This window comes from Rhinolophus hipposideros (assembly GCF_964194185.1).
Source record: "Rhinolophus hipposideros genome assembly, chromosome: 3".
In the NCBI taxonomy this organism is placed as follows: Eukaryota; Metazoa; Chordata; class Mammalia; order Chiroptera; family Rhinolophidae; genus Rhinolophus; species Rhinolophus hipposideros.
In genome coordinates, this window is record NC_138049.1 from 57,075,964 (window position 1) to 57,096,184 (window position 20,221).

The following is a 20,221-nucleotide window of genomic DNA, read 5'->3' on the forward strand; positions in this document are numbered from 1 at the left end:
TCCAGTTGTTGTTTTTACTCTTAGTTGCAAGGGGCGAAGCCCACCATCCTACATGGGAATTGAACTGGCAACCTGTTGTTAAGAGCTGGCGACAGTTCACTGTCTTCAATCTAGTTATGAAGGGTGCAGCTCACTGGCTTATGTAGGAATTGAACCCACACTCCTATAATTCAGAGCTCCAGCTCTAACAAACTGAGCCATCTGGCTGCCCCTTCAGTGCCTTAGTTTTTGACTGATGCAGCTAGTTGCTCAGATTTCCACTTGCATTCTACTGTTTGACAGTAAGAGAACTGGACTAATTGGGAAATATTTATTAAACTTCCATTAAAACAAATGTACTTTCTAGCAAAGATTAAAGTTTCCACTGACAAAAGTGTAATGCAGTAGAATGCTTTCCATTTTAGGAATGGGCTGTATGAATTCTTTTGGAAAGAACATACTACTCTTTATACTAACTCACCTCTAGGCACTTTTCACATTTCCACTAAAATAGCCACCCAAGTAAATTTTCTAAAATAAATTCAATCACCAGGTGTTTGTGTGGTTAAAAGAACAAAACATTTTAATAGTTATTTCTAAGTCTTTTTGCATCATGAATATACTTTATTAGTTCTAGTATTATCAGAAAGCAAATCTAATGAAAAAAATGGGGAGATAATTTGTTCATTGTAGGTCATCACCAAAAGAGTTACAAGAATTTTTCCTGGTTTTCAGAATTTAACTATCAATTCGGAGTAAAACGTTTAAAGTGATTTCCTTTTCCTTGCATATGACGTCAGAACCCCCAAGCATGCAGCCTATTATAATCCAGGATGGTACCCAGAGGACGGGAAAGGGAGAGAAAAAGCACCCCTAATGCCTCAGTCATTAGAAACCTTCTTTGAAGTGACTCCCAAACAACATGAAGCTAAAGAAAGGTTTCTCAAGCCTCTGTTTCTCAAGGGGCGCTTTGGCCCTTGCAAGGTAACTCTTTCACTCTGATTTCCCTTTAAAGAAGCAGGTGAAAGGCCATTTGGCACCAGCGGGTTCCTTTTACTCCAGCTGGCTGCGAAGAGCGCGGTTGCCAGGCAACCAAGTCTCTGGCTCTCTTTGTGCCTACATCAGGCTAGGAAATTTGGAGGTTTTTAAAGCTGTTGTCTATTGCAGACAACTTACACTGAAATGCCTTTAGGTTTTTAGTACTATTTTTTAAATCCCTTACAGTAAAACTACATTATCTTTCCTCTTGGGGAAGAGACTATTTGGAGAGTATACAGCTCTATTTCCACAGGAAAATATCAAGACCTTGACTTCAAAAATCAGAAGTAATTTACATGTTAAAAGAAGAGCAAATGAGCATCACAGCTGCATTTCATATGTTCCTTCCTGTCAGCCTAATTTCTTTCAGTTTCTTTCTTTCCCTCTTCTTTCACTTTTTAAATATTTTTACTGGCTTTCCTCTCTTTTTAAAAATTTATTCCACCCACTTCGATGTATGTTTCTTTTGTCTCTTTCTTCTATCCAGTGACATGAACTGTGTTATTGACCCATTCATTGTTAATCAATTGTCATCCAATGAATTTGAAAGTGAGTCAAACTTTTCTTTACAATCTTACTGGTTTATATTTTATTCTTATTTCTGAACTTGATTTATTTTTGTTTTAACCTGTGGCAAGGGAGGGTTATGGGGACATAACCAACAAAATATTCCCAGTTGTTATTTGGACTTACCTCATTCGTGACAGAGAAACCTACTCCATTGCTCTCTGAGCCTCCCAGTGTGGTCTCTCTCTTGTGTAGTGGTGTTTTGGGCACATGCCATTAGCCTTGAACCTATAGCATTCACCAAGGGATTTTGGCCTTTCATTAACGTAGGACATTCTCATACATGCTTAATGTTATGAAGATATTTCATTGAGAGGCATTCAATTTAAAAAGACAAAAAGATATGAAAATGATATGCTTCCTTTTTTGTATTTTATCTCTGAGGGATGACAATGACTCATAAAATAAATGAGAGCAATTTGGTCTGGTTATGCTTTTATTATCAGTGCTCCACTCTGGTCCTAGTAATGAGGAAAGAAAATGGGTTCAAGTTCTCCTGGAAAGATGTACACTCAAGACAGCAATGCCTTTCAAACTTGGACACCTTCTGGTACCTCTCCCTGCCCCACCCCCCCACATCTGATGTTTATCACTGTGAAAAATTGTGGGGACAGAGTCCCAGTGATCAGTTTCCAGGCCTCACGTGGAAAGGTGCTGGCTCAGGATGGCCAGCTATAATCAGATGGCCATCCGCTATGGCTGGGTGGGCATCAGCTGTTACTGGTTAGCCATTAGCCATTAATATAACTGCCGTGGCTACACTAGTGGGGTGGTTGGTTGGCAGAGAAGCAGATGGCGGACTGCACATTATGTGGCTCCTACTTCCTGTGTCTCCAACCCAGCAGCCAGCGAGACTATAGTGGTATGAACACCCCATCCATGGCTCCATTGGTGTTCCTTTTTTGGCCTCACCACATTTGCCTTCTTATGCGGGGAGCAGAACCAGAGACCCCGCATGACACAAATATTATACTAATTTTGATTTATTTGTTCACTAAGGATTTGTTATAATATGATAGTAGACCTACTCAACATTATTACCTTAAAATCTATTGTTGCACATAAATTCATTTGTTAAAATTTATAAATAACGGGCTCAATTGTTAATATACTTACTGTTGTGATTTTGAATAAGTATGCAACCAATCACATGTATTTCTGGAACTATAAATAAAAACTACTCTCCCTTTGTGATTCAGTATTTGATCTTCCAAATGTGCTAGGAAAAACATATTAGACGGGTTATGTCCTTTTCCATATGATAAAATCGGGATACTGTCCTTTAGTAGGCCAGAAAACAGGAGGTATGGATTTGAATCTGAATTTGATTCGTTGCTAGTTTTTGGACTTTGGACAGTTCCCTTACCTTTGGTCTCCATTTCATCCTCTGTAAAGTTGTGAGGTTGGAGTAGATACTCTCTGAGATACATACTGTTGTTAAAATTACGTGATAGAATTTGAAAATCACTAAACCTATCAGTGAGTCTTATTTAGGAAAGGGATGATATAACATTTTTCACAGTAAAGTTTTTAAGTGAAAGAAAATATTTAAACATCCTTGTATTTATAAGTGAACTATTTTTCTTTTTACTTAGACATGCAAGCTCAAAATTCATATCTGGCTATAGCCAGATGTCAGATATGACTATAGTCAAAATTTGTTTCTGACTATAGCCAGTGATAAAAAGCACAATTTCTGGAGACTGGGCATGCTCCTTAATGTCTTAGTGCTCAGTTTATCCATCTGTCAATAAGAAATAATAACAGTGCCCATATCATAGGGAAATTGTGAGGATTAAGTGAGGTGATTCACTTAAGCCCTTAGCAAATGACTGGAATATTAATGTGTTCTTGATTGGTACATGTGAGCTTTTACTATCAGTCTGCTGTCACTAGCTATCCCAAGCTACTATCACTTCATACTTTATTGGTGTAATAATAGCCTCTTAGTTTTAAAGTATCTTCTTTTAAAATCTAGTCTATCCATTTCTCCCAGCTTAAACTGCCCCAACTACAATTCTCATAATTTCCCTCCCCTGCTAAAACTATAGCAACAGATTTCAATAAACCACATACCCAGTAGAATTGAGTATAAATTAGCCTGACATTTAAGGTGCTCATTAATATATTGGTTCAATTTATCTTCCAGCTTTATGCTATTGCTTTCTCATATATAAATGTACTGGCTGAATGGAACTCCCAGATGTCCTTGGGAACATGTGCTCTGCTTGCCCCTGTTAAACAATTAAGGCCAGAAGCTGTGATAAGTCTATACCCCAGTATCAGTCCAGAACCTGGCACACAGTGGGCATGCAATATTTGTCTATATGAACTACCTCTTCTTATGCTGTTTTTCTCCCAGAAGTCTTCTCTTTTTATCTTTACCTATATAACATCTGCCCTTCAAGGGCTCATCCAAATATCACGAGTTACCACCATTCATAAGCAATCTACCTCCTCCCATAGTACTATCATCTATCAGTTTTGTAGCATTTGTATTCTGCTGTGTTTATATTTATTTTTGTCCTTATGCCCTAATTTGTAAATGGCATTGAGGGCAGTGTAGAATGTCTTATTCAATTTTGTTTCCTACAATGCCTAGATATTGCTTTAACTATATTAACTACCAGTAATTAGATGGTGACTGCATTAATATGACTAGCAGAATAATATTTATTATCTGTTGTTTTGTCATCATTAAAAAAAGAAAAAAAAAACCTACCCTGTTTCCGTAGATGCAAATCTACATTCCTTGCTAAGCTTCTGAGTCTTTCCTTGTCTAGTCCCATCTTCTCTGTCTGATATGAGTTTTGGTAGCTGCTGAAGTCATAGTAGCCTTCTCATTATTCCATGGACATGCCCAATTAATTCTTATCCCTATTCCTTCACTGATGTTTTCTTTACTTAGTGCAATCCTTAACTTCTTTTCGTCTATTTAAGCCTTACTTTAGTTCCCATCTCAGTTCCCCAAATCTCGGTGGAGCACTCCATGATGATTTCTGCAATGTTTCTTCTCTTTCATTGAGAAAAGAGAAATTAATGCACTTAATTTAGCACTTAATCATACAATTTAATCATACAAACATCCCAGAACAATGAAATAGGCAGAGAATTTAAAAGTGCAGTACTACAGGAATTCTAATATGGAAACTCGAGAGAGGTTGTTCCTTTTTACTTCTTCCCTTGGTTACCCTTATAGTATCTATACACGTATTTTTGACTGCTTGTTTGTAATATATGGAAGCAATTGAATCTGCTCTAGCAAACAGTATGAATTTACATTTGGTAAGTGCTGATTATATTTTAATTCAATAGAAAAATATGGTTTAAATTTGTACCTAAATTTTTCATATGTTTAGTCTTTTAACCTAATTAAATATTAGACCCTTGGGGACAGAGGCCAAATCTGGAAGTTCCTTTGGATTTCTCTTATTAGCAAACATAATGCTGGCCTCTCTAAAGATTTTCAACACATGAACAGTTTTCATTTTAGTTGGGACCTACCTTCCGAAATGGCCTAGTTCATTTCAGATTTATTTCGTAATAAATGACACTCTAACTTCATTCCATTTTTCCTGGTCTATTGGTTCTAAGTTACTGTCAAAGTTACAGTTTTTTCTTGGTCTATTGCCTTTAATTTACTGTCAGACTTACTGGAATTCTCAGTAACTAAGGCAACTAAAGTTATATCGTTGGAGGAGACTTGCACAGTTACATCTTGGGGGTAGGTACACAGGGTGGGATAGGATTTGCTCTCTATACTACCTTCATACTGTTTTCACCTTTAGACTGCAGATGAAAATAGAATATAGTATTAATATTTGTTAAGTGACCTATATAAACAACTGTGCTAGACCCTTTATTTGTACCATCTAATTTTATCTTCTCAATAAGTCTACGTAGTTGATAGTACAAGCTATTTTTGTAGATATGAAAACTAAAGCTAAGAAAGAAGTAATTTACTCAAGTCTTTATTCTTAATTTAATCTCCAGTCTGTCTGATTCCAAGGTCCCTGCCAATAGAAGGACACAAGACAATGGATCTCCTATTTCAATGTGCAGAAGTCTGACCTGAGGTCCTACTTAAAAATATGTATTACCATATATTTGGTACAACACAGATTTCAATTTGTTAGGTTTGGGGTGAAGCCCAGGAATCTATATTTTAACAAACACAAAAAAGGTTTCATTTGGAAAAATTTTGAGATAAGAGTTAGTAATAATAATAATAATAACAACAAAAACAACAACAACTATACAACATATGGATACATACCACAGTGTTCATAAGTTACTGCACCAATTTACTATTTGTCAGATACTGTGTTGTTAACCATTTATAACATATTTTACCATTTAATTCTCACAACCACCTTATAAGGTATATATTATTATGATCTCCCTTTTATGTGAGGAGGGAACTAGGGTCAGATAGGTCACATAATTGGTAAGTGGTGGGTATCGTCTGACTCTAAAGCCCATGTTCACAACTCTATGAAAGAGGCAGCCAAATGAAAGGAAAACCGAGGAAACCACTGTCATAGAGCCGAAAGGAAGAGAGCACATCAAGAGCAACTGAGTCAATGCCACTGAGTTAAAGTAGGATTGGTAAAGAGAAGTGTTTCCTGGGCTGGACGTCAAATGAGGACGTCATTGCGGACCCTAGCAAAATCAAGTTGAATAAGAAAATGGTATAGTAGGGCAGAATTTAGAGAGTTAAAGAATGAATGAAAGATACAAGAGAAATAAAGAGTATAAATCCTTACTTTATAAGTTTCCAACAAACAGTAAAGGAAAAAAGAAGGGATGTTTAAGGGATAATGCAAATTTGATAAACATTTAAAAAAATATATGGGATAGTCATAAAAATCTTGAGGAAAAGGAACAATAAAGAAAGAGAAGTGGATAAGATTGAAAAATGTAAAATTAATAAGACACAGTCTTGGAAAAGATGGGATACATATGTTAGTTTGTATAAAGGCACTTAGCTTTTCAGGGATCAAGGGAATAAGAAAAGGATAAGCACACTTGTGGATACAGATAGGTATGTGACTAGAGATGCAGACATGGGCATTTCTGTGTAGGGAGATGGAAAGTTAAAGTAGCCCATATGTGAAGGATTCTATTTTTTGTGTTGGAAAAATTAAGAGAGCCGTCCAGCCAACTGATGAAGATTTAGAATAGCTACTTTGAGGAAATAGAGAAAGAAGTGACTAGAAACATATAAAAGGATTGCTATGGGATTATAAGCCCAGCTAAGGAAAAAGATCGCACATTGCAATGGCCTCAGGATGTATGGTTATGTGATTTTGTTCAGTGGAAGCAGACAGGGAGACAACAGCATTGGGTTCATTTTAGCTTATGGGTTTAATGAAACAAGTGGTGTGGGGCAACTGTAAAATGAACTTGAGTGTGTTGATAATAAGCTTGGTGAAACGAATGACTCTGGAGCTGGAATTGAAATGAAGGACTCTGGGGTTGGAAACTTAGGAAAGAAAATGAAGCTAATAGAGGCTTATTGAAATAGAGAAAAGGGTGATGAAGGAATGGTTTTGAAAGAGATGGTAAAGTAGAAAATGGTAGCAATAGGGAAACAACTGGAAAGGTAGGCAGTTGTGGGCTGAAAATGGCAATGTGTAGGACCTAACATATTGTAGAATACATGGTAGCAACCTCAAAGAAACGCGAAATTTTTTTAGCTCCCTTCATCTGATTACTTTTCCTTTTAGGAAATCTAAGGTCCCTGTGTTTTAAAGAAGAGGTCTGACTTTGGCCTTGTGTTATCTTCTTGGGTACGGAGCTTCATGATTATTTGGAACTTTATTCCCTGCGTCTTCATTACTATCAATTCTGCTATTGGTTACTCTTTGTTAGTCAAATCAGGACATAGAAGTATTTATTCCTCTAATTTCTGAAATAATAATTTCAATATGTAGGCCATGCATCTGGATCACCTGGGGCTCATGTTAAAAATTTAGATTTCTGGCCTTTACACCAGACCTACTTAATCAGAATCTCTGTTGGGGGTAGATTCCCCCAAATCTGTATTTTTAATAAGTTTCACAGGAGATTCTGATTCACATAATTATCTAAGCAGATGACAGTCTCAGTAAGGCAGATTTTACTAGATTTCTTTCCTGTATTTATTAGTTCATACTATGTTTTTGCTCTTCATTCCTATTTGTGGAGCAATAATGTTGCTTCTGGTGGGTTTTAAGGTTAGGGTTGAGAGGCAAGAAAGCAACAATTTCATCTGAAATTGGTATGTTTCCTAAATTTCTCTCTTATATATGACCCCCCTTACGTACACACCATATCTCCATCCACTGTTAACACTAACACCTAATGCGTTTGGAAAAATAAAACCAAAAATAAAACTAATAATAATAAAAATAAAACCAAAGGACAGATAAAGGGGAAAAGAATGATAGGATTAAGAAACTTGATGGAGTAACTCTAAACAGTAGTGTGATTACAAGAGGTGCTTTGGAGATTGGGTAGGTGTAGAGAGAATGGGTAGGTGAGTAGGAGTTTCAATTCAGAAAGACATGGAAACATGTTGATGGTGACTACAGATATACTGCTCTTTTTTAAATTGATATCTGATAGATGTCCAGATCTTTGAAACCTACTGCCACAGTTATACTTTGCTTTTCTGGTATTTCTGCGATCAATTAATAATCAATGATTTTTCTTGTCACTGAACTGTTGTGTTGTTAAATCTCACACACTGAAAAATTTCAGTTTACAAACAAGAAGAAATCTTATTTTGGGTATTCTGGCACCTAATGGCAAGTAAAGCATAATTATTTTCTTCAGTATCTTCTGACAGTTTTCAAGGAACAAAGGCACAGTGCTGATCTAAAACATCCCCTCAGTGACATAGAAGACAGGCTTCTGTATATTGGAGTTATAAATCATGCAACAAATGAGCACATTCATGGATGAAAAAAATGTATCACTTGGTAATATTCTACATGGTGACATCCTAATCCATAAGCAATGAAAACCTTTTCAGAAGTGCCTTTTTGAGAAGGAACTGTATCTTAGATATATTTTCTTTGTATTTGCAAATTATACTTTTATTATATCTTTATTAATGATTTCAGTTTAACCTTATACAGAGGCTCGCTCTCCCTCACCCCACTCATTCTCTCCTTTACCACCCGAACAGTCTTTTCTCTGTTTCTCTGTGTATGGGGGCTCATTGGCGTATTTGTTCCTTCACGTTAGGAATAGTAAGAATGGAAAAATTCAAAATCTCATAATCTGAAGATTTAGAGTATGGAACATGCTTTTTTTTTGATGAAGAATAAATGACTGGCTATTAAAGATCATGCAAGTTATCCTTCACTTGATAGAAATTTATGAATTCAGTTTCTTCATGGACCATGTAAGTTTCACCTCTCCAAAGTGACTCACCAATGTCTTGTCCATTCTGCTTCCAGTCCTAGTGCTCAAGTGCACCAACTGTCTGTCTATGTTCAGTCTGTACTGCAAGGCAACAGAAAACATGACCTTCCATTGCTTCTACAAACACCATTTTGAATTGCGCATACTCCACAATGAGAGAATTTTTATTAGGTTGGGGCCAAAATAGGCAATATTAATTCAATTTGTTTGCTTAATAAATTCTGTCCAATATTAGGTTTTTTTTTAAAATGAACTTATGGCCTTTGTCTTCTAAAATCCACCATGTAGTTGCCCTATTCAGTTTGGACTATAGCTAATGATACTGCTTTGCTGCCATTGAGCTGTGACTTTTAGATGCATTCATACTTTAGGAATCATACCAGTCTTTCGAGTGAGTAACCCTTGCCCTTGGCTTTGTGTCCATTTTCAGATTCCAGGACTTAGGCCAACTGGATGTTCTTTTGGTACCCTGGCCCCAGTCTTCTCTGATCTGAATTCTGGGGTCATGAATAAAACCCTGGCTATGATGCTCTTTGATACATCTGACTTTGTACACACTACATAGTGCTTTCTCTTTTTTAAATTCAATTTATTGGGGTGACAATGGTTAGTAAAATTACATAGGTTTCCAGTGTACAATTCTATAATACATCATGTATATATCACATTGTGTGTTTACCACCCAGAATCAGTTTTCCCTCCATCAGCATATGTTTGATCCCCTTTACCTTCTTCTACCACCTCCCCTCCACCCCTTTACCCTCTGGTAACCACTGAACTATTGTCTGTGTCTATAAGTTTTGTTTCTTTGTTTGTCTTGTTCCTTCATTGCTTTCAGTTTTATATCCCACATATGAGTGAAGTCATATGGTTCTCGACTTTTTCTGTCTGACTTATTTTGCTTAACATAATAATCTCAAGATCTATCCATTTTGTCGCAAATGGCAGTATTCCATATTTTCTTATGGCTAAGATCTAGTGTAGTATCTATTCATATCAGTTTAATATCTGATATGCCCTTTATCCTTTCTTGCACTATAGCCATCCACCGTCACTTAGATGTAATTACCACCTACCTTGATGATGGAAACATTTTCCTAAATTGCCATTATAACACTCCTCCTCGAATCCATTGTCTATATTATTGTTAAATTAGTTGTCCTCAAAATACACTTTCAATATATTCCCTAGTGAAAAACTTCAATGCCTGTGGAATGCTTACAAAATCAAATTCATCCTTTTCTTTCATTCATCCTTTTATGTCTTCATTCATAATCTCTTCTCTACCTCTTTTTTCCAGTCATGTCTCTAGTCATTTTCTTACCTATAGCTTTTACTCTGCTTTTCTTGATGTTGCTGGATTACACCTTTTACTTTTTTATATATTATATTATTTCTCCCTGAAATACCTTCCCTCTCTAATTCAGTTACGGAAATCCTATTCATTTTCTAAGGTTCAAATAAATTCTACATCTTCTGTGAGGTTTTCCTAATCATTCTTGTAGGGTGTCATTTCCCTTATCTGAATTCTTACAGTTTTGTGTTTCACTCATTTGGTCCTCACAGATAGTGCTATAGCTATTTTGGAATATAGCATATCTGTGCTATGCAGTGAGTATGGGGCAGCTGTTGTAGACTTAATATTGTTTAGCAATTAATTCTCCTCTCCCTACCACATGGGCAGAGTATATTTCCCCATTCAATTGATTTTGTGCTTGTCCATGTGATGACTTTCCCAGTGAAATCTGGGCAGAAGAGACAGTGTGACCATTCTTTAATGAGGCTTAAGAACCATCATAAATTTCTGTTTTCTCTTGCACTGTTGCCATTTGCCATAAAACCATGTTCCACTTAGTCACTATATCTTGGTGCCAGAATAAGCAATATATGGAGTAGATATGAACCTAAGCATGACCCTGGAATTATGCTTACCCAAACCCAGGTGAGCCCAGTTGGGCCAAGCTATAGTAGACATAAAATCATGAAGAAAAAACAAATTTTTTTTCTGTTTTATTTTAAGACTTTAAGTTCAGTTGTTTGTTATTGCAGCAAAACTGATGCAGCACTAAATAAGATATTGTGTCTAGAGAGAAGAGGTAAGCCTTCTGGGGTGGTTACTTATATACAGATCAATTTAATTTGGCTTCTAGTCATTATTTAGTATATCCCACACCAACTTCTGCTAGAAAACAAATGTAACTTTGGGAAACTATATCCAAGAAAAATTACATATCATATTCAAAACAAGAAGCAATTGCTATTTTTGCCTAATGTAGTAGTTCTACACAGTTTATATTATTTTAATGAAGGACTGAAGGTATCCAGTTCAATTAATATCAATATTTCTGTAGCTTCTGCTTATAGACACAAGCTTACTCTGTGGTAATAGAATTTCTATTAAGTTACAGAATCAGAGACTATTTAATTAGTGTAGTCCTTGAGATGATTTGGCCCAACAACTTCATTTTGCAAGCAAAGCAACTGGAGTCCACAGAGGCAAAATTTCTTTCCTAAGTCTTTTGTTGGAGTTTGGGGGGGACCAGGGATGGAGGTTAGGGATCCTGATTTCTAGATCATAATGCCTATAATATTGAAAAAAATGTTTTCCCCATATAATTGTCTCAGGATGAATTTTAAAGAAAGAGTTGATTATAAATATTATAAATTCTTGTGGTGATTCGACTTACAGACAAGAGGTAAATTTTGGAGGTTGGAAATTTGTGTTATCTGTAGAGCAAAGAGATTATTAATATATCAACCAAATATTCCTCCATTTTCCTACCAATATTGGTAATATTGTACATTTTTATTTATAGTATTTTTCACAGTTTATAGTTATATAATTATTTTGTAATTATTCAATTAATGTACATCTTTTGTATATCTTTTCTTTTAGGTTCCAGTTAGGCCGAGACAATGTATCCCCAGTAACTGGCACAGTACTTGACACAAGGTAAGTACTCAATACATTTGTATAGAATGAATGGACAATCTTTCATCCACTCCAGACAAGTAGAATGATCATGCTTCATCCTATCTTGTGAAGGTTGTCCCATGCTAAATGATCTCTTATTGACAAATTGTCAACAGAATATGTTAGTTTTTAATGGGATCCAAAGGAAATGGATTGACTTACCGTCAGCAATTTTTTATGAACAGATCACATAATGAACATAATATTAAAATACAGCATTAATAATAACAATGAAATATAAATTGACACAAAATAATTGCATTTAAATCATTTCATTTAAGAAGGAAAGGGTGTACAGTGACTCATGAAATGGAAATCTATTTAAGTAGAGTTACTAGAATTACTAATAAATGATTTCAAAATCATTTGGATGACTAATGCTTAAGATACAGAAAACTAAAAATGCAACAGTACTTCTAATATACTATCTTGTTATTTAGAAGAAAATCTCTGTTAGATTATGGTGGATTCATTGGCTAACTCTTAAACGGTGCCTTACTGAGTCATGTAAAACAAAGTTTTAAGGAGAATAATATAGGTCTCAGATACTTATTTTGACAACATTTTTGGGACTCCAAGGCTAATAGCGTAAGAGGAAAGGGAACACCTACATATACCTCAGTACCTGCATTCATAGTCCTGATGTGAGGGTTACCAGCTCCCCAAATAATGTCTATTCTGCTTTCTTTGCTGTTTGACTTCCTGTATTCTCTAAGAAATTACCATGGACTGTTTAAGAATGGTGTGAGGCCCTCTGGCATCGGGAATTATGATAACATATAACAAAACTTCAACCATCCAAAATACACTATTATTAAGTAAAAGTTATACATGTATACCTATGATTGTAAAAAGACCACGTGTTGTTGGAGTTTCTGACAAGGCCACCAATATATAACATCTCTCTTTTCCACATAATTGCTAAATGATTTGAGAAGTAAAACAAAAGAGTAAATTGTAAGGCCAAAATATCACCTTCATCACTAATGGAGGCCAGGAAGTAGATTGCGGCAGCCCAATGAGCCTGCTTCCTGGATCCCCGCATTAGAGAGACTACATCGATTTACAGAAAGCAGGGGGCTTGGGCCAAGTCTCCTGTCATCATACCAGAGGTGGCTCCTGCATGGCTTCCAGCATGAAAGAGCAAAGGAAGACTCACAGTCCCTGTGGGAACCTGGCTTCAAGAGAAAACAGGAGGGTGGAGGATGTCTAGCTACTCTTCTTAAGTTTTCAGTCAGAAAAATCACTCTGTCTTCCTGGAAAAAAAGTGACTAACAGCAATAAAAAGATGCCAGAATATATTAATGGAGCTTTCTAAACACAAAGGAAATGAAGAGTAGAGGGAAGCTTGCTCAATTATACATGTTGAAAATGTCTTTAGTGGCAATATACTGGTTCTTGTCCCCCAAAAAGCAGGGACAGAATTGGATTTCACATCTTCCGCTTTCGGGAATAAAAAGACTTCAGTCAAAAGAGAAGAGTAAGAACAATTTCTGGCAAAGAAATTTATTTTGATGTGGAGAATAGTACTAGGCATCTTTCTGTAGAAGAACATTGAACTGTTGAAAATCAATTGAAGGTCATAAAAGAGGCAACTTAATTTGCTTTTAAAAAGAAAGGGTACATTTAAAATATGTTCATCTAGGTTGTAGAGTTATTTATCCTAAAAGATTTACATGTTTATTGTAAAAAATTTAGAGAGTAAAAAGACAGGTTAAGAGAACGGCACTTTCTTAGTCATGCTTCTCAGTAGCAATTTCTCTTCATGTGTTCACGTGGTTCTTTACACAAGTGTTCTCTATATATTTTCAAGTTTAGATCTTGCAGACATAGGATGTTTGATGACATAGGAAATTCAAATGCATCTCAATCTGGATGTGGAATTTACTAAAAAGGTTTAAATGAAGAGACTTTCATGAAAGGACTCCAATCAGAAGTGTGGTCAGGATTAGGTAACAAACAAGGGAAGGTGGAGCCTCAGAGGCTAGCGATGACAGGAAGCTAAAAGGCCAAAAGGACAAGAGAAAGACTTAATGTTTTTCTGGAGCTCTGTGGAAACTGAACTGGCAAAAAATCTGTATGATGCAGTCTGTGGCAGTCAGCCTTTCAGAGGACAGATCAGGGAAGGGAATGGAAGAGAACACAAGGGTGAAAAGCAAAGGGAAAATAATCAGCACACCAGTTATTAAACATTTCTTGTAATAGAATTTTAGGGCCATATTACATTTAAATATAACCATACTATCTATTCCAACCACTGCCCTGTTATTTATCCTTTAAGCTGTGTCCAATATTTTTGCTGTTATAAATAACATTGAAATACGTATGTTCCTTCATTTCTGCATTGTTTTTTAAATTAAAGTTTATTGGGGTGACAATTGTCTGTAAAGTTACATAGATTTCAGGTGTACAATTCTGTGATACATTATCTATATATTACATTGTGTGTTCACCACCCAGTTCTCTTTCCATCACCATATATTAGACCCCGTTGACCCTCTTCTAAAGCCCCCCCTGCTCCCTTACCCTCTGGTAACCCCTAAACTATTGTCTATGTCTATGAGTTTTTGTTCCTTCATTTGTTTGTCTTGTTCTTTTGTTGTTTTCAGTTTTATATACCACATATCAGTGAAATCATATGGTTCTCTACTTTTTCTGTTTTGACTTATTTCGCTTAGCATTATACTCTCAAGATCCATCCATGTTGTCACAAATGGTACTATTTCATCTTTTCTTACCGCTGAACAGTATTCCATTGTGTATATATACTACAATTTCTTTATCCATTCATCTATTAAAGGACATTTTGGTTGTTTCCATTCTTGGCCACTATAAATAAGGCTGCAATGAACATTTGAGCATGCATGACTTTATGGATAAATTATTTCAAAATTTTTGGGTAGATACCCAGGAGAGGGATTGCTGGGTCATATGGTAATTCTACTCATAATTTTTTGAGGAACCTCCACACTGCCTCCCATAACGGCTGCACCAGTCTGCATTCCCACCAACAGTAGATGAGGGTTCCTTTTTCTCCACAACCTCTCCAACACTTGTTACTATTTGTCTTGTTGATGATAGCCATTCTAACTGGGGTAAAGTGATATCTCAATGTGGTTTTTATTTGCATTTCTCTGATGATTAGTGATGTTGAGCATTTTTTCATATGTCTATTTGCCATTTGTATGTCCTCTTTGGAGAAATGTCTCTTCAGGTTCTCTGCCCATTTTTCAATTGGGTTATTTGATTTGTTGTTGTTGAGTTGTATGAGTTCCTTGTATATTTTGTATATTATACCTTTATCGGAGGCACTGTTTTAAAAAATCTTCTCCTATTCAGTTGGTTGCCTTTTTATTTTGTCGATGGTTTCTTTTGCTGTGCAGAAGCTTTTATGTTTGATATAGTCCCATTCATTTATTTTAGCTTTTACTTCCCTTGCCTTTGGAGTCAAATTCATAAAATGCTCTTTGAACCCAAGGTCCATAAGTTTAGTACCTATGTTTTCTTCTATGCAGTTTATTGTTTCAGGTCTTATGCTTAGGTCTTTGATCCATTTTGAATTAATTTTGGTACATGGTGACAGATAGCAGCACGTGGCTATCCAGTTCTGCCAGCACCATTTATTGAAGAGGCTGTCTTTTCTCTATTGTATGTTTTTAGCTTCTTTGTCAAAAATTATCTGTCCATATTTATGTGGGTTTATATTTGGGTTCTCAATTCTATTCCATTGGTCTGTGTGTCTGTTTTTCTGCCAATACATGCTATTTTGATTATTGTAGCCCTGTAGTACAAGCTAAAGTCAGGGAGTGTGATACCTCCAGTATTGTTCTTTTTTCTTAGGATTGCTTTGGCTATTCGTAATCTTTTTTGGTTCCATACAAATCTGATGATTTTTTGTTCTATTTCTTTAAAAAATGCCATTGTGTTTTGATGGGGATTGCATTAAATCTGTATATTGCTTTGGGTAATACAACCATTTTAACTACATTGGTTCTTCCAATGCATGAGCATGGAATTTCTTTCTATTTCTTTGTGTCTTGTTCAATTTCTTTTAAAAAAAGTTTTCAGCATACAGGTCTTTAGTTGCAATTTCCGTAAGTAAATTCTTGGAGGTTGAATTATTACATTAAAAATTACAAATGTTCAGGGGCGGCTGGATGGCTCAGTTGGTTAGAGTGCGAGCTCTCAACAACAAGGTTGACGGTTCAATTCCCACATGGGATGGTGAGCTGCACCCCCTGCAACTAAAGATTGAAAACGGCAATTGGACTTGGAGTCGAGCTTCGCACTCCACAACTAAATTGAAGGACAACGACTTGGAGCTGATGGACCCTGGAGAAACACACTGTTCCCCAATATTCTCCAATAACATTTTTTTTTAAAAAAAGTACAAATGTTCCTGGCCTCTTAAAACTTGCTGATAGGCCTCTTAAAACTTGCTGATAAGACTTCGAATCTAATACATATTATTCTTGCGCCATCAATGCAGACATGTGTTTGCTTTACTCCACATTGTATAGTACTGCATATTCCCATGAAAATTCTTTCTTATTTTGATGACCTTTTCCTAGACAATCATATTTTTCGTAAAAATCACATCTCCATTTGTAAAAGAATATTTAAAACTGCATCTCTTTAATTTTGATACAAATGTTTTTCCATGTGCTTTTTAAACTGTTAAAATTATGTCAGCATTGTGAGGTGATAATAGTGTGTTGTTGTGCTTTGCTACTGCCTCTGACCAGCATCAATGACTTAACAATCCCATCTCTCCAATGAGGATTTGGGTTGTTTCCTTCATTGTTTAGCACCTTATGACTTACAATGATGTATATTTTCTGAACTATCTGGTTTATTTCATATTTAAGTCAGTCCAGTTGTTTGTAATGTGCTAAAACAGAGCAGCTCTGTAATACCAACCTGTCCTGTGAGATATTTTGACAATGAAAGGCAACTAAAGATAGGCCCCATGTTCCCTAATGTATTGGGAGGCGCACCACCTCCTTCTTTACCTTTCAGCTATTGCTGATCAACTTTAATGATGATGATAATAATAATGACAGCAGTAACACAACACAACTACAAGAGCAACTTTTGAGTGCTTAGCAGGGGCGGGTATTGTCAAGTAACTACCACATCACATCAGCTCAAACACTGCCACGATGCCTCTTTTCAAGTCACCAATACACTTTTTGGAGGCTTAATTTGTTCTTCACCAAATCTTGTTGATTTTCTTTTTCAAATACTTCTTAAATTTCTCCACTTCTTTCTACTCTCACTACCTATTCAAACGATCTTCACTTTTGCTACTTTAATGCAACATTTTCAACTCTCATCTTGTTTGACCTCTTAGAAGCCTGCTGTTTAGCATATTTATTAATTTTTTAAAATTTCAATGACTACTTTTATTTCCAGAATATCCACTTGTTTTTTTTCCAAATACATCTGAGTTTTTTTCCCTATAAAAATCTTTATTCTTCATCGATTCTCTGGCTTTCTTGATCTCTCTGAATATTTTAAAATGACGTATTTTAAAACCTCTCTGCAGTCACTTTGATCTCTATTTCTTCAGTATGAATGATCCCATTATGGCTTTTCCTAAGCTTGTCTCCCATGGGAGGTTTTTCTCTAAAAGGACTGGACATTTCTTGTATTTGCAAGTCTCTGATGTTGAAATTTCAATGTTACTAGGACTCTACCGTGTCACCAGTTGGGACTATGCTATTTTTTCCTTTTTTTCATATTTTCCACTAGCAAGAATTTATTAGATTAAACATATCCAAGGCAACATTTTTCTTTTTCTATAAAGATTTTTATTAAAAATATAGCTAATATGCAAAAATATATTAGTTTCAGCATTATATCATAATTATTATATATATATGTATATATATATGTATATATATGGTGCCTAAATAAGTGATCACCATGATAAGTCCAGCAACCATCTGACACTCTACCACGCTATCACAATATTATTGACTATATTCCCTATGCTGTATATTACATCCTCATGACTGACTTGTTTTATACTTGCTTATGTACCTCTCATTCCCTGCACATTCCCCCCCATTTTAATTTTTCAATTACAGTTGAAATTCAATATTGTTTTATATTAATATCAGGTGTACAGCATTTGTATAATTTAAGAAGTAATCCCCCTGACTAGTCAACCCACCTGACACTATAAATAGTTATTACCATATTATCAACTATATTCCCTATGCTTTACTGTACAGTCCCATGACTGTTTTGTAACTACCAATTTGTAATTTTTAATCCCTTCACCATGTTCACCCTATCCCCCAACCCCCTCCAATCTATCATCCCAACAATTTCTAGTACCCATTTGCCACTACATACAGTTATTACAATATTATTTAACTTATATTACTTATACTATACCATATTACTTATGCTATACCACACATCCCCATAACTACTTTTTAATAACTGATTTGTACTTCTTAATTCCTTCCCATTTTTTTATTCACACCCACAATCCCCTTCCTTTCTGGCAACCACCAAAATATTTTCTGTACCTATGAGTTTGTTTTTGTTTATTGTTATTATTATTATTATTTTGTTTTTTAGATTCTATATTTAAGTGAAGTCACACTGCATCTGTCTTTCTCTGTCTGGTACTCCACTCAGCACAGTACCTTCCTTCTAGGTCCATCTACGCCACTACAGATGGCAAGAACCCGTTTCCGTCTATGGCCAAGCAATATTCCATTTTATATATGTACCACCTCCTTTTTATCCAGTTTTCCAGCAATGGACACCCAGGCACCTCCACCTCTCGTCCATTGTAAACAATGTTGCCATGAACACATGGATGCACACGTCCCCTTGAAGCAGCATTTTAGGTTTCTTCAGATAAATACCCAGAAGTGGGATTACTGGGTCCCTTTTTGTCTGTTTTTATAGCCTTTGTTTTAAAGTTTATTTTGTCTGGTATAAATATTGCTACAACAGCTTTTTGTTTGTTTCCATTTTCATGAAATATCTTTTTCCATCCCTTTACTTTCAGTCTGTGTGTATTTCAACCTAAAATGAGTCTCTTGTAGGCAGCATATGTAAGTGTTATGTTTTCTAATCCATTCAGTCCCACCCATGTCTTTTGATTGGACCATTTAATCCATTTATATTGAAAGTAATTGTTGATAGATACAAGGTCTGACAAATAAATTCGTGAACTTGTTGCAATAATGTTGCTAACATTTTCTGATATCAGAGGGCATGTTAATTATGAATTTGTACTAACTGGACAGTTATCCAACTTTACTATTTGGAAGTGTTGAAAATGCTGCTCGAAAAAGTTAGATTACCTGAACTTTTCACCAACAAGTCATGGCTCTTGCATCACGACAATGCACTAGCTCACAGGCACTGCCTGGCAAGGAGATTTTAGGCAGTAAACAAATCACTGTATTGGAACACCCTCCCTACTTACCTGATCTGGCCGCCAATGACATCTATCTTTACCTGAATATAAGGGAAATATTGAAAGGAAGACATTTTGATGACATTCAGGACATCAAGGATAATACGAGGACAGGTTTGATGGCCATCCCAGAAAAAGAGTTCAAAAAATTGCTTTGAAGGGTGGACCAGGCCCTGGCATTGGTGCATAGCTTCCCAAGGGGAGTACTTCAAAGGTAACCATAGTGTATTCAGCAAAGAGATAGATAGCACTTTTTCTAGTATGAGATTGCAAACTTAATTGTCCAACATTGTAAGTAGACTATTGCCATTTTATTATGCATAATTTTGATTTTTTTCCATCTTAAAGAAGTCCCTCTAACATTCCTTGTTTGATGGTGATGAATTCCTTTAGCTTTTTTTTTTTTTTTTTTTTTTTGTCTGGGATGCTTTTTATCTGTACGTCAATTTTAAATGATGACCTTGTTGGGTACAGAAACCTTGGTTGTAGGCCCTTGCTTTTCATCATGTTGAATATTTTGTGCTAATCCTTTCTGGCCTACAAAGTTCCTGTTGAGAAATCAGCTGACAATCTTATGGGGACTCCCTTATTAGTTACTAGTTGCCTTTCTCTTGCTGCTTTTAGTATTCTCTCTTTGTTTTTAACCTTTGCCACCCTAATTATAATGTGTCTTGGTGTGGGCCTGTTTGGGTTCATCTTGTTTGGGACTCTGTGCTTCCTGAGCTTGTATGTCTGTTTCCTTCACCATGTTAGGAAAGTTTTCAGTCATTATTTCTTCAAAGAGGCTCTCTATATTTTGCTTT